The sequence below is a fragment of the Solanum tuberosum genome, unplaced genomic scaffold, assembly GCF_000226075.1.
Source record: "Solanum tuberosum cultivar DM 1-3 516 R44 unplaced genomic scaffold, SolTub_3.0 scf00466, whole genome shotgun sequence".
In the NCBI taxonomy this organism is placed as follows: Eukaryota; Viridiplantae; Streptophyta; class Magnoliopsida; order Solanales; family Solanaceae; genus Solanum; species Solanum tuberosum.
The window spans coordinates 104601-117466 of NW_006239460.1; positions in this window are offsets into that span (position 1 = coordinate 104601).

Genomic DNA, 12866 nt, shown 5'->3' on the forward strand with positions numbered 1-12866 from the left:
CTCTAAGCTAGGATCCTCATGTTGCCGTGCTTTTACCTCCACAACTAGAGATGATACAGTTGTGTCCTGAATTGTGATCCCACTATCATCTGGCTCTAACAATCTGACTCCTAAGCTAGCTAACTGATGAACCTTTCGTGCTAGCTCACGCTTTTCAACACTTTAATAGGATAAACTACCCATAGAACTTCGACTGAGGGCATCGGCTACCACATTCGCCTTTCCTAAATGATATAAAATATCCACATCGTAGTCTTTGAGTAACTCAAGCCATCGACGCTGTAGCAGATTTAACTCCTTTTCTCTAAAGATATATTGAAGGCTTTAATGATCTGTAAAGATGTCAACATGAACGCCATAAAAATAGTGTCTCCAGATCTTTAACATATGCACAACTGCAGCCAACTCTAAATCGTGGGTCAGATAGTTCTTCTCATGCTTCCTCAACTGACTTGAAACATATGCGATAACCTTACCATGTTGCATTAGAACACATCCCAACCCAACACCTGAAGCATCACAATATACCGCATAGCCTTCTGAACCCTTTAGCAATGCTAGAACTGGTGTTGATGTCAACCTGTCCTTTAGCTCCTGGAAACTATGCTCGCAAGCCTCAGTCCACTGGAACTTAGGTCCTTTTTGAGTCAGCTTCGTTAATGGTGCTGAAACTGAAGAAAACCCCTCTACAAACCTTCTGTAGTACCCAGGTATCCTTAAGAAACTACAAACCTCAGTCGTAGTCATCGGTCTGGGCCAAGTTTTTACGGCCTCAATCTTTTGTGTATCAACAGTAATGCCTGCATCTGATACAATATGGCCTAAGAAAGCTACAGAGTTCAACCAGAACTCACACTTAGAAAACTTTGCATAAAGTTCTTGATCTCGAAAAACCCAAAACACTGGTTGCAGATGATTTACATGCTCAGCTTTTGAACGTGAATAAACCAAAATATCATAAATAAATATAATCACAAACAAGTGTAGATACGACCTGAATATACTATTCATCAGGTCCATGAAAACTGTTGGGGCATTAGTTAATCCAAAAGACATTACCAAGAACTCAAAGTGTCCATATCTTGTTCTAAAATCTGTCTTTGGAATGTCTTTCTCCCAAACTCGTATCTGGTGGTACCCTGATATTAAATCAATCTTTAAGAAGCACTCAACACCTTGTAACTGATCAAACAAGTCATCGATCCTCGAAAGGGGATATTTATTCTTTATAGTCATCTTATTCAGCTGTCGATAATCGATAGACATTCTTAGTGAGCCATTTTTCTTCCTCACGAATAACACTGGCACACCCCATGGTAAAGCACTAGGTCTGATAAAGCCTTTATCCAGCAAGTCTTTCAGATGATCCTTCAACTCCTTTAGCTCAGCATGAGCCATTCTATAAGGAGGGATAGATATAGGTTATGTATCTGGTAGCATATCGATAGCAAAATCAATTTTTTGTTCTTCAGAGATACCAGGGAGATCGTCTCGAAATACATCTAGAAACTCATTAACTACCGAAATAAACTGAAGAATTGAGGGTTCTGAATCTATATCATGAACGCGAACAAGATGATAAATACAACCCTTACTGATCACCCTCCTAGCCTTAAGATAGGAAATAAACCTACCTTTCGGCGTTACTGTATCGCCTTTCCATTCCAGAACTGCCTTTCCTGGAAAGCGGAATCTAACAATCTTTGTCCGACACTCAACATTAGCATAACAAGACACTAACCAGTCCATACCCATAATAACGTCGAAATTGTCCATCTCTAACTCTATAAGGTCTACTGAGGTTTGATGGTCGATAATTACTACCGTGCAACCTCGATAGACTCCCCTGGCAATAATAGACTCGCCAACTAGTGTAGATACAGTAAAAGGTCGATCTAATGACTCTGCTACTATACATAACTTCCCCGCAATAAATGGGGTAACATAAGATTGAGTAGATCCAGGATCTATCAAAGCATAAACACAATGAGAGCAAACAATTAATGCACCTGTCACAATATCTGGTGATGACTCTGAGACCTGTCACCCGGTTAGCGAATATGTACGATTTTGGCCACTACCAGTACTAGATGTTCCCTCTGTTCCTCTATCAATGCCTCTACCTGCTGAAGTATGGGGTCCACACCCTGTAGACTGTGCTGATGAGGAGGAACCTACTACTGACCAGGTCGACTGACCTATACCACCTTGACCTATGGTCGGGCAGTTCCTCCATCCATACCCCTGCTTTCCACAAGAATAAAAACCTGTGGAACCCTGCCTTCACCTCCCAAAATGCATCCTACCGCAAGTAGTGCAATGTGGCGATGTTGTCCTAGCATGTCCTGAACCTCTCTACTGATGAGAGCCTGATGCACGTGAACCCTCACCTGGGCCTGACTGTCCTTGACGATCAAATCTACTACCCTGGAACTGCTGTGGTGGAGGTCTAGGTGACCTACTAGAATATTGATGTCTGGGACCACCCTAAAAATCTCCATGTGAACTAGCAGTCCTATCCCTCTTTTATCTCTCTCTATCGACCCTCTCAGTCATATACTGTAGATGTCGGCGATCCTCTATGCCTTGTGCAAAGGCCTAAATTCGCGAGATATCTATATTATCATTTTGTGCAGCGGAAGAACAAGTGTCAATATAGTTTGAGTTAAGCTCTCCCACAAATCTACGCACTCTGTCATGCATCGTATCAACAAATGTCTGTGCATATCTAGCCAATGATTCAAATCTCAGCCCGTACTCTCGGACACTCATTCTGCCCTGTCGGAGGTTCAGAAACTGGTCCACCCGGCCATCCCTAATCTCTTGAGGTAAATAGTGATTTGTGAAATTTTCTGCAAAGCTATCCCAAGTGGGTAGAGATGCATTTTTTCTCATAGATCTCTCTCATCTTTCGTACCAAATATTGCAACATCACGCAATCGAAATGCTGCTAACTCAACTGACTCAGTTGCTGAGGCATGCATGACTCTGAAGATCCAAGAAGTATATCAACAAACTGCTCAGGCTTCTCTCAGATATTTTTCCCTGTAAACTGTGGAGGATTCAAGGCAATAAATTCCCGAACTTTCGATCTTTTGGGCCCTTCAGAAGGTCCAGCAACATCTGGCGCAACCGGATGGCGCTGTGCAGCTACTAACTGTTTTAACATACATACTGCACTCTTGAAATCCTGGTTAGATGGAATAAGAGTAACTAGATGTGGTACTGGTGGTGGAGTCGGTGGTCCTGTAGGGGTGGAGAAGCTATAGGGGGCTGAGAAGATGCATCCCCCTGGGTCTCACAATGGGCTACCTCCACTTGTGGTACCTTGCCAGTGCCCTCGCCTGCAGCTATATCTATCCACTGGCTAGCTGTGGTCTGTCTGGTGTCAGCCATCTCTATCTGCATACAAATATCAATTATAAGCCAGAACCCTCAACCCTTAAGACACCGCTCTATAGCACGAGGTGAGCAAAAGAAGGATAGTAATTCTAACATAATCGGTACATTTTTGCTTTTCGAATGTGGTGCACAACATATTTATAAACAAAACTCTACTAGACACGACTTACAGACTCCCTAGGATACGACGTTGTTCTGATACCAAGTTTGTCACGCCCCAAACTCAAGGGGCGCAACTGGTTCCTAATGCCATAACTCAGGCCCGAGCTGACCCTTCTGAACCATTTGCTACTAGCACATGGCAACCACACGCAATCGAGAAAACAAACAAGTATAACTCCACTTAAAATTAAGCCCTCGGCCGACAAGGCCCCTGTCCACAGATCTATAAAGGAAACAACTAATACCAAGAGTTCATATAAAAAAATAGCCAACAAGCACAGAAGTCCTGATTGGGATGTCGAGGCCACCATGATCTCTATAGCAAAACTAAAAGAAGTTATATATCAATACAATACATCAAACAGCTAATAAGCAGCAGCAAACCAACAAAACTAGGCCAGTATGGCCATAACGTAGTTGTACACCCCACACACTAGTCTGCAAGCCTCTAAGAGTAGTAAAGATTCGCGGGACAAGCCCCAGCCTACCCATAAAAATATATATAATAAAAGCTAACAAACCTCCCAACTCTGACAACTCCAGAGAAAAGGGGCTAGCCAACCAGATAAAAGTCAATCCTACTGGTGAGGAGGTCTACTGGGTCGTCTGTTGGTCCTGCATACAATAATGCAGCGCCCCCAGGCAATGGGGAGTCAGTACAAAATAATGTACAAAATATTAAAGGCTATAGACTAAATGAGTAAGTATCTTAATCTACCAAAAGCAATCAGGTAAGGAAATCAAATTTAGATAAGCATGCTAACCCACTACTGAATCTAAAAAAATACAATAATGATCAAACATCAACCTAACCAAACCCCCATAAGCTCGGTAGGTACAAACAACATACCACCTACCTAGGCCCCCATAAGCCCAGAAGGTGCCAAATCAATCTACATAACCCTATCAGTAGCCCCTTGTCTTTGTAAGAAGTCACAAAGCCCTTTTTGGCAATGATATAGCCTCGTAGGCAGCCATAGCCCTCTTAGGCAACATCATAGCTCTGTGGGCTGCACGTAGCCCTCTTTTGCATGACATAGCCCTGTAGGCAACACATAGCCCTCTTTGGCGTCAAAATAGCCCCGTAGGCAACACATAACACTCTTTGGCATCAATATAGCCCCGTGGGCAATACGTAGCCCTCTTAGGAAATAACATAGTCCTATTAGACAACATCATAGCCCCCATAGTCAGTTCATAGCTCAACACCTAACCACAATAGCCCCAAGGGTGACAACCAACAATTGAATAAGCTAAAGGTGAGCAATTTAGTTATAAAATAAAAATAAATAAATAAATATATATATAGTTTCTAAGTCGTTCCTAACTCAGGGTTGTTCTTAACAGATTATGAGTCCCTATAATGAGGGTTTATAACCACTCAATCAACCAACCATTCACAATTACATCTACAAGATCACCAACATTAACTACCCTACTATATCTCTCCCAAGCTCTAAGGAAATATGCCGAACGAAGGGAATAGCCTTAACATACCTTTTCCTTTATAACAGCCAATATGGATTCTTATCGCAAATTACTATCCAAGACCTAAGGTATTCATAAACTAATAAAAGATGGTTCCTTCCTTTCTTTACACACCCAGAATACTTAAATAAAATCAAACCATTGAAAAAACTCTACTTCCACAACCTTCACGAAGCTACACCGATCAATTCACCATGAAAACTATACCAAAACGATGAGCTCGCGAAGTAGGGCAATTATCCATAAGGAGCCAAGAAGAGATTATGAACACACAAGGATGATTTGAGGAGAATTTCTCTGATTTTCGTAGGTTTCTTACGAGTTTGAATGAAGAAGATGCTATCTTATAAGTTTCCACCGACTTAGGGGACCCACCTCACGTGCTTGCTTGTGCAGTCTCGCAAAAACGCAAATATCTCTCTATTCAGAAGTTGTATGAACAAACAGTTTGATGCGTTAGAAACTAGACTCATAGACCTTTGATTTAATGGTTCGTGGACCCCATAACTCTTTATAGATTGGGAGATAACTTCCAAGACATGTGACCCAAATTTCAGAGAAATATTTAGAAAGGAATGTATGATAACTTTTGCCAACTTTTATTTTGCAACTTACCTTACTTCAGAACTTGAGATACAATCCTTGAACACTTAAAATATGACATACCACATCATTCTTAATGTATTACTCACCCTCTTTTTCTTTCCATGAAGGTACAAGTTAATTTAGATGTTTTGAAAGTTGTGGTGTTACACCTTGTTCAACTGACGGTAATATATACACATTCTAAGCGAACCATCCTTCTTCCTCAAAAATAAGACCGGAGCGCCCCAAGGTGAGACACTTGGTCGAATAAAACTCTTCTCAAGGAGATCTTTCAACTGCTCTTTAAGCTCTTTTAACTATGTTAGTGCCATCCTATATGGCGGAATAGATATATGACGAGTATTAGGAAGAATATCTATAACAAAGTCTATTTCTCTCTCAGGAGGGACTCCGGGTAGATCATTTGGAAAGACCTCAGGAAACTCACTCACAACTGTAACTGACTCAATAAGAGGTATCTCAACACTAGAGTCATTAACTCAGACTATGTGATAGACACAACCCTTGGAAACTAACTTTATCACCTTGAGGTACGAAATGAAATGACCCTTAGGCACTGCTGAGCTAATCCTCCACTCAAAGACTGGCTCACTAGGAAACTGGAACTTAACGACTCGAGTTCTACAATCAATAGAGGCATAACAGGCATGAAGCTAGTCCATACCCAGAATAACATCAAAATCTACCATGTCTAACTCAACTAAATCAGCCATAGTGCTCTTATGATTGATAGAAATGGTACAATCTCTCAGCTAGAATGGACTTATCAACAGGTGTAGAAACACTAAAGGGATCACAAAGTTTCTCAGGAAGAATATCAAAATTCATTGCAATATAAGGAGTCACAAAAGATAGACTCGCTCCTAGATCTAGCAAAGCATAAACATCAAAAGTAAAGACTTTGATCATACCAGTGATGACATCTGGAAAATTCTCTTGCTTTTGACGACTAGTGATCACATATAGGTGGTTTTCTCCTCCGCCGGTCCCGAAAGTAGCTCCTCTAGATGTAGCCCTGCCTGGTGGATTAACTGAAGAAGATTGGGCTCTATTGCCCTTTTTTCCATTACTTTGCCTGTTCTTAGGACACTCTTTCATGAATTGACCCTCTTGACTACACTTGAAACAACCAGTAGAACCATCACGACAAGCACCTGGGTGGTTCCTACCACACTTAGCACATGTAGGAGCCGAAGTACCTCATTGTGCCACACTACCTTGATACTGAGTAGGTCTAGCTCTGAAATTTTGTGAATTCTGACTATTATACTCACTTTTATTCCTTAGTGCAGGTGATGAGTTCGAGATTTAGACTCATTTAGGGATTTATTTATAATGATTTGGTATCCTCAAATTCTTATTTTGTGCTAACAATTGATGTACAACCCTTGATCTTCAGATATATGGATTGAGGAACAAAGCTAGGATAGAAATGGGCAACAGACACAACACGAGTGAAAAAGAGAAGGGAAAAACAATCCTGATGATCGCCGATGTCACTCGGCAACTCGCCAAGTCGCCACTCTACCGCCGAAAGTTACAAAACATTGAGGCTGGATTAGAAGTAGCTTTGGTGAGTAGTAGTTCCACTCGGTACGTCGCCGATCGCATCGGCGATGGATGACCAGGTCACCGAAAGTACTGATGGAGATCCAGATGAGTGCTGATAGGCGAGATGAAACGAAAAAGGGTGCATCGCGGAATGAGACGACGATCATGATCTAGCTCACCTAAAATTACAGTGGTTGGACTAAGAAGAGGTGAAAAATGAAGGCGAGACGAAGGAAAATCGGCGAGTCATTGAACGGTCGGTGAAGCCCGACTTACCTTGCTGATTGGTCCCAAACAGCCACACATCAGACTTGCATAAATTGATTTTTGGAAGAGAGAGAAGGCATTGAGAAACGTAAGGAACAAAAGATTGAGAGAAAAAAAACTACCCTTATGGATTTCAAGTGATTTAGCAAGGTTTCCCATTTGAATTTTGTAATAGAGAAGATTTTAGTTAATTTTAACTTTCAAAATTTCATTTACCCGCTATGGAAAACGTGGCAGGTATTGAATTTCATCTTTTCACTATGATTGGCTAAAACCCTAACCTTGGGGGTTTGACAATGTGACTAATTGTTGAATTTTGCTAAATGGGTGTTATCGATTAGTGATTTTTGATGTTAATCTGAAGCGGGTATAAATTACTATGGTGGTTTAACGAACATATTACATATTTAGTGCGATAGATTTCAGAGTTTTGTTCTTGCTCGAGAAAGGAGTACAGAACCAACGTAGTAATTTGGCATCTTTAGTAGTGGGTCTTGACAGTTTCAGCTTGAGAAAGTGAAACCCAAGAGCTAGCCTTTGTATCCAGCTTGAGAGAGTGGATTCAATGAGAGCGTGGGCTGATCATTTCATAGATGGTGTTGAGGTTCGAGAGAACTCAACAAAAATGAGGTAATTGTTCGAGAGAAAGTTGCCTTACTTATAGTCCACTTTACCCGCGACGAATTAGCATAATCGGTAATGAGATACACCCATTAAGTTGAATTCGACAGTTGGTTAGTCAACCCCCCAAGTGTTCCTAGTTATCTGATTGTTTCTTGTTGATAATTTGAAGTGGGTTGGTAATAACATCTTGAAATTTAACTGTGTAACTATTAAATGTTGTGTTTCTCAGCTGCAAAGGTCATTGTCATACTTTCGTATTTGAATTTAAAGAAATCTACTCTCTATGGGATCGACCCCAACTCAGTTGGTCGGGTTATATACTTACTAACGATCATTGACACTTAGAATTGGATGAAGTGTCTTTGAAACGTTAATTAAAATGGCGCCGCTGCCGGGGAGTAGCGTTACTTAAAGTTCTTTGATCGAAGATTTGACTTGTGAATCTGTTGGCTGTAGTTGAATCGGCTTGATTGCACTGTGTAGTGTTTGTTGGACTAAATAGAAGTAAAAATGCGTGAGGAAGATATGAATGGTAGCCAAGCAGGTCATCGGGACGGTATCGATGATATCAATAGTGTTTACAACCCATCTCAACCAGGTGAAATGGGTGCAATTTACCTACCACAAATTGATGGGATGCAATATTTGAGGTCACTAGCACGACTCTTCATCTCCTCCAAATGAGAGGACTCTATGGAGATCTAGAACATGAAGTCCCGAATGAGCATGTAAGAAATTTTATAGAGGTGTGCAGCCCGTTTTCATTCAAGAATGTGTCACAAGAGTCAATCCGGCTTAGGTTATTTCCACTATCTTTTGACGGGGGAGGCTAGCAAGTGGTTGGCCGAGTTACCAAACAATTCCATCACATCATGTGAGGAGCTGATTATAGCATTCAATGCAAGATTCTTTCCCCCCATCAAGGATGATGAAACATAGAGATAACATTCAATGTTTCAAGCGATGGGAAGGTGAACCCATCCATGAAACATGGGTGAGGTTTAAGAAACTCTTACTTAAATGCCCAACTCACGGGCTACCAAACGATTTGCTACTCCAATATTTTACTGGAGTCTTGATTCGATTAATAAAGGAGTGGCTGATCAATTGGTACAAGGGGGAATAATGTTAAAATCATTTGAGGTGGCTTCATTTCTTCTTGATGACATGACGAAAATAAATCAAGCTTGGTACACTCAAGAGGATCAAGTCTCTCCTTTTTTGCTTTAGAATGACACAAGAACAACTTGATAAGGAAAGAGAAAGGGATGCAAACATCAAGAAGATATTGACCCAAATGGAGCTATAACAATAGCATATGATGGAGAATGTGGGAAAGCCAAAGGGGACAAGTGGAGTGTTTAGAGTTGAAGAGGGTTCTTCCTCAGGTTATTCTAAGCCGTGGAGAATCAATGTTGGAACTCCAAGAGATACGAGGAGGGTTTCCACCCATGCTATTTATAACGAGGTAGGAATCAAGGTTGGAACTATCACATGGGGGGAAGAGCAAAGAAGATACTATCAAGATTGGGCTAAGAAAAGTGATTATTGGAAAAGGGAGGATGACCATGAAGAGGACCACACTCACTTGAGTGAGAGCCCAAAATCGAAAGGAAGTGCAAGTAGTCCCCGGGTGAATGATTTGTTGTCACGCATCCTTGATAAAGTTGAAGGTTCCGATGATTTGTTGAAAGGGATGAAAGCTGACTTTTCATCATTGAACAATAAAGTGAACTCTCACGCAGATGCATTCAAGATACTTGAAGGTCAATTGAGTTTACTTTAAGCACAATTGAAACCAAAAATCACAATGGAAAATGATGATAGAGGGATGGCTGTGGTTACTCATAGTGGAAAGGTAGCAATAGGCGATATGACGGGAAATGAAAAAGCTCAAATGCATGAAGAAAACAAAGGTATGGAGGAAGAAGAGACACATATCCATCAAAGCATTGCAAAAGGACCACAAAAAGATGTGGAGAAGCACAATCCAATCCCAAAAGTTATGCAACCTTTACCCAAAATATCTCATCCATTTCCCCAACACCTCAAGAAGAAGAATGAGGATGAGAAGTTCAAGAAGTTTTTATCGGTGTTCAAGACAATATCAATTAATCTCCTTCTAGTGGAAGCATTGTTGGAAATTCCAGGTTATGCCAAATTTATGAAGGAGTTAGCAAAGAAAAGGAACTTGGATTTTGAGACAATCGAAGTTTCTCATAGTTGTAGTGCAATTATGACTAAGGAGCTGATCAAAAAGAGAGAAAATCCCAGAGTGTTCACTATACCTTGCACCATCGATATGCTCCAATTTTCTAAAGACCTATGCAATTTGGGAGCAAGCATCAACCTAATGCCATATGCGATCTATAAACAACTTGGGTTGGGTGAACCGAAAGCCACAACAATGAAACTTGTGATGGCGGACCGATCAATTAAATATCCTGTGAGGATACTATATGACATCTTGGTAAAGGTTGACTGATTCATTTTCCCGACTGATTTTGTCATTCTCGATTGTGAAATAGATGCTGAAATTCCCATTATTTTGGGAAGACCATTCTTGGCAACCGGGAGAGCATTGGTGGATGTTGAAAGTGGAGAACTGAAGTTTTGGGTGAAAAAAGATGAAGTAACCTTTAATGTTTGTAAGTCAATGAAACACCAAAGTGATAATCACGTGGTCTCCACTATTGATGTTATGGATGAGGCGGCGGCTAGGGTGAGCCATTTGATGTGTATGAGTGAACCACTTGAGGTTGTGCTTGCTAACTATGATGAATTCGAAATTCAAGGCTATGAAGAGGTAGTAGCTGCTCTTTCAGGCTTGGGGAGATATTCAAAGACTCTATTGAAGTTGGACATTGATCTAAAAAATTGAGAGAGTCCTCCCGCAAAGCCATCAATAGAAGAACCACCAAATTTGGAGTTGAAAGTACTTCCATCCCATCTCGATATGCTTTTGATGTTTGCGTAATCAAGACACAACTTCCAATGCAAGTGTCTACGATCGTACAATAGTATAGTAACCCAACCAAGGGTTGGGGTCGAGTCCCAAGGGAGTGGGCTTGAGAATTAATAAAGAAATAAAATTAAGTTCAAATTAGTCATAGCTAAAAACATTATCGAATATAAATTTGTTAAATCTAAGGGGTGATGCAAACGTCAATTATCAATGGAGGTTTATGACAAGTAAGCAAAAATAGTAAAAAAGCAAAGGGTACTAATCAAGGAGAGGGGATTCTTGGGATGTGATAGGAATACGGGTTAGGCTAGATCGTTGGGTACATGCTTTTGATAGTAATTTCGTTAAATATTTGTGACTAGGCTAGACTATAGTGGGGTTAAGCTTTCTCTCGAACAACTTACCACGAATCAAATGGGTTCCTCTCGGACACCAACTTGCTGCATGAAGAACAGCCTCCGCCTTAGCCCACACTCTCTCTCGAGCTGAGTGTGTGGGAAAAGGACTAGGGTTCACTCTTTCGAGCTGAACCTCATGTCGACCCACTCCCATCGGCCATCAATTTAGTAGTCTTAGTTTTATGACCTCTCTCTTGAGTAAGCTGAAAACACAATGGTGAAATCGTATTTGCAACTACAATTTCATTACGTTCCAACACAACTACTAAACGAAATCACATCTAAACAACAAATAAACTATCAGCAAGCAAGACCAACAATTAATCTAAATCACACCCTAAGAATTAGCTAGACATGTAAAAGAGAGAGAAATTTATACCAAAATGAGTTTGCATTCAAATGAGTATGAAGATTTTAGTCTCAAAACAAGCCAAGAGTACAGAATCCAAGAGACCCAAACCCAAATTGTGTGAGTTGAAACCCTTTGAATCTTCAAGTTCTTCAAAACTCTCTCCAAACTTAGAACTCAAAAATCTATGTCAAAAATTATATATTAAAATTTTGATAATAAGCTACAACTCTTAACGAGTATTTATAGTTTTCCAAATTCTGTGTTGCAGCAGATCATTCGGCGTCGTTAGTCGAGATCGCCGATCAATCTGGCGATCCGCCATTTGGTAGGTTTCATCGCCGTCTTGCTCTATCCTTCAGCAGCGTCGTGTTTTGGATCATTGGGCGACATAGTACTGCTTCGCGGAATTGCTCGGCAATACGATGACTGCTCCTTTTCACCACCGATTTGATCCTTTCCTTCAGGGCTTAGCACACTGGAACAAAAGGAGAGGATAAGACCTTTTGGCGACTCACCGAATGGGTTCGGCGATACTCAGATCTTCATTTCTTCGTTCTTTCAGCTGCCTTTGTTCCTTTTTTGCTAAGTAGTGTCCATGCTTTCCCTCAAACTCCAAATATCTGAAACTTAAGGATTTTCATCAGCTAATGAGATGAAATATGCATTTGAGGACACTAATTCTATCAAAATATAGCCCTAAATGAGTCCAATTTGTGGACTCATCAACACCTTAAACTTTTGCTTGTCCTCAAGTAAACTCAAGTTCAGCCATTCAAAAAGGGTATCTTGAACAGTGCTACACAAGACTCAATCATGAATGCACACAACAAGACTCAATTTACTTATGCAAAGATCAAATGTGCACTCAAAGATTCAAGTTGTAACTCACCAATATCAACGAATCTCATGCTCACAATACTTGCTTCAAATGCAAGTTCAAGCTCAACCAAAGTGTTCAAATGCCCTCACACAAGGAATGATTCCATATTCACACACAATGGTTTACAATTTAAAGGTTCGAAATCAAATGCAACGCTCACACTCACAAAGA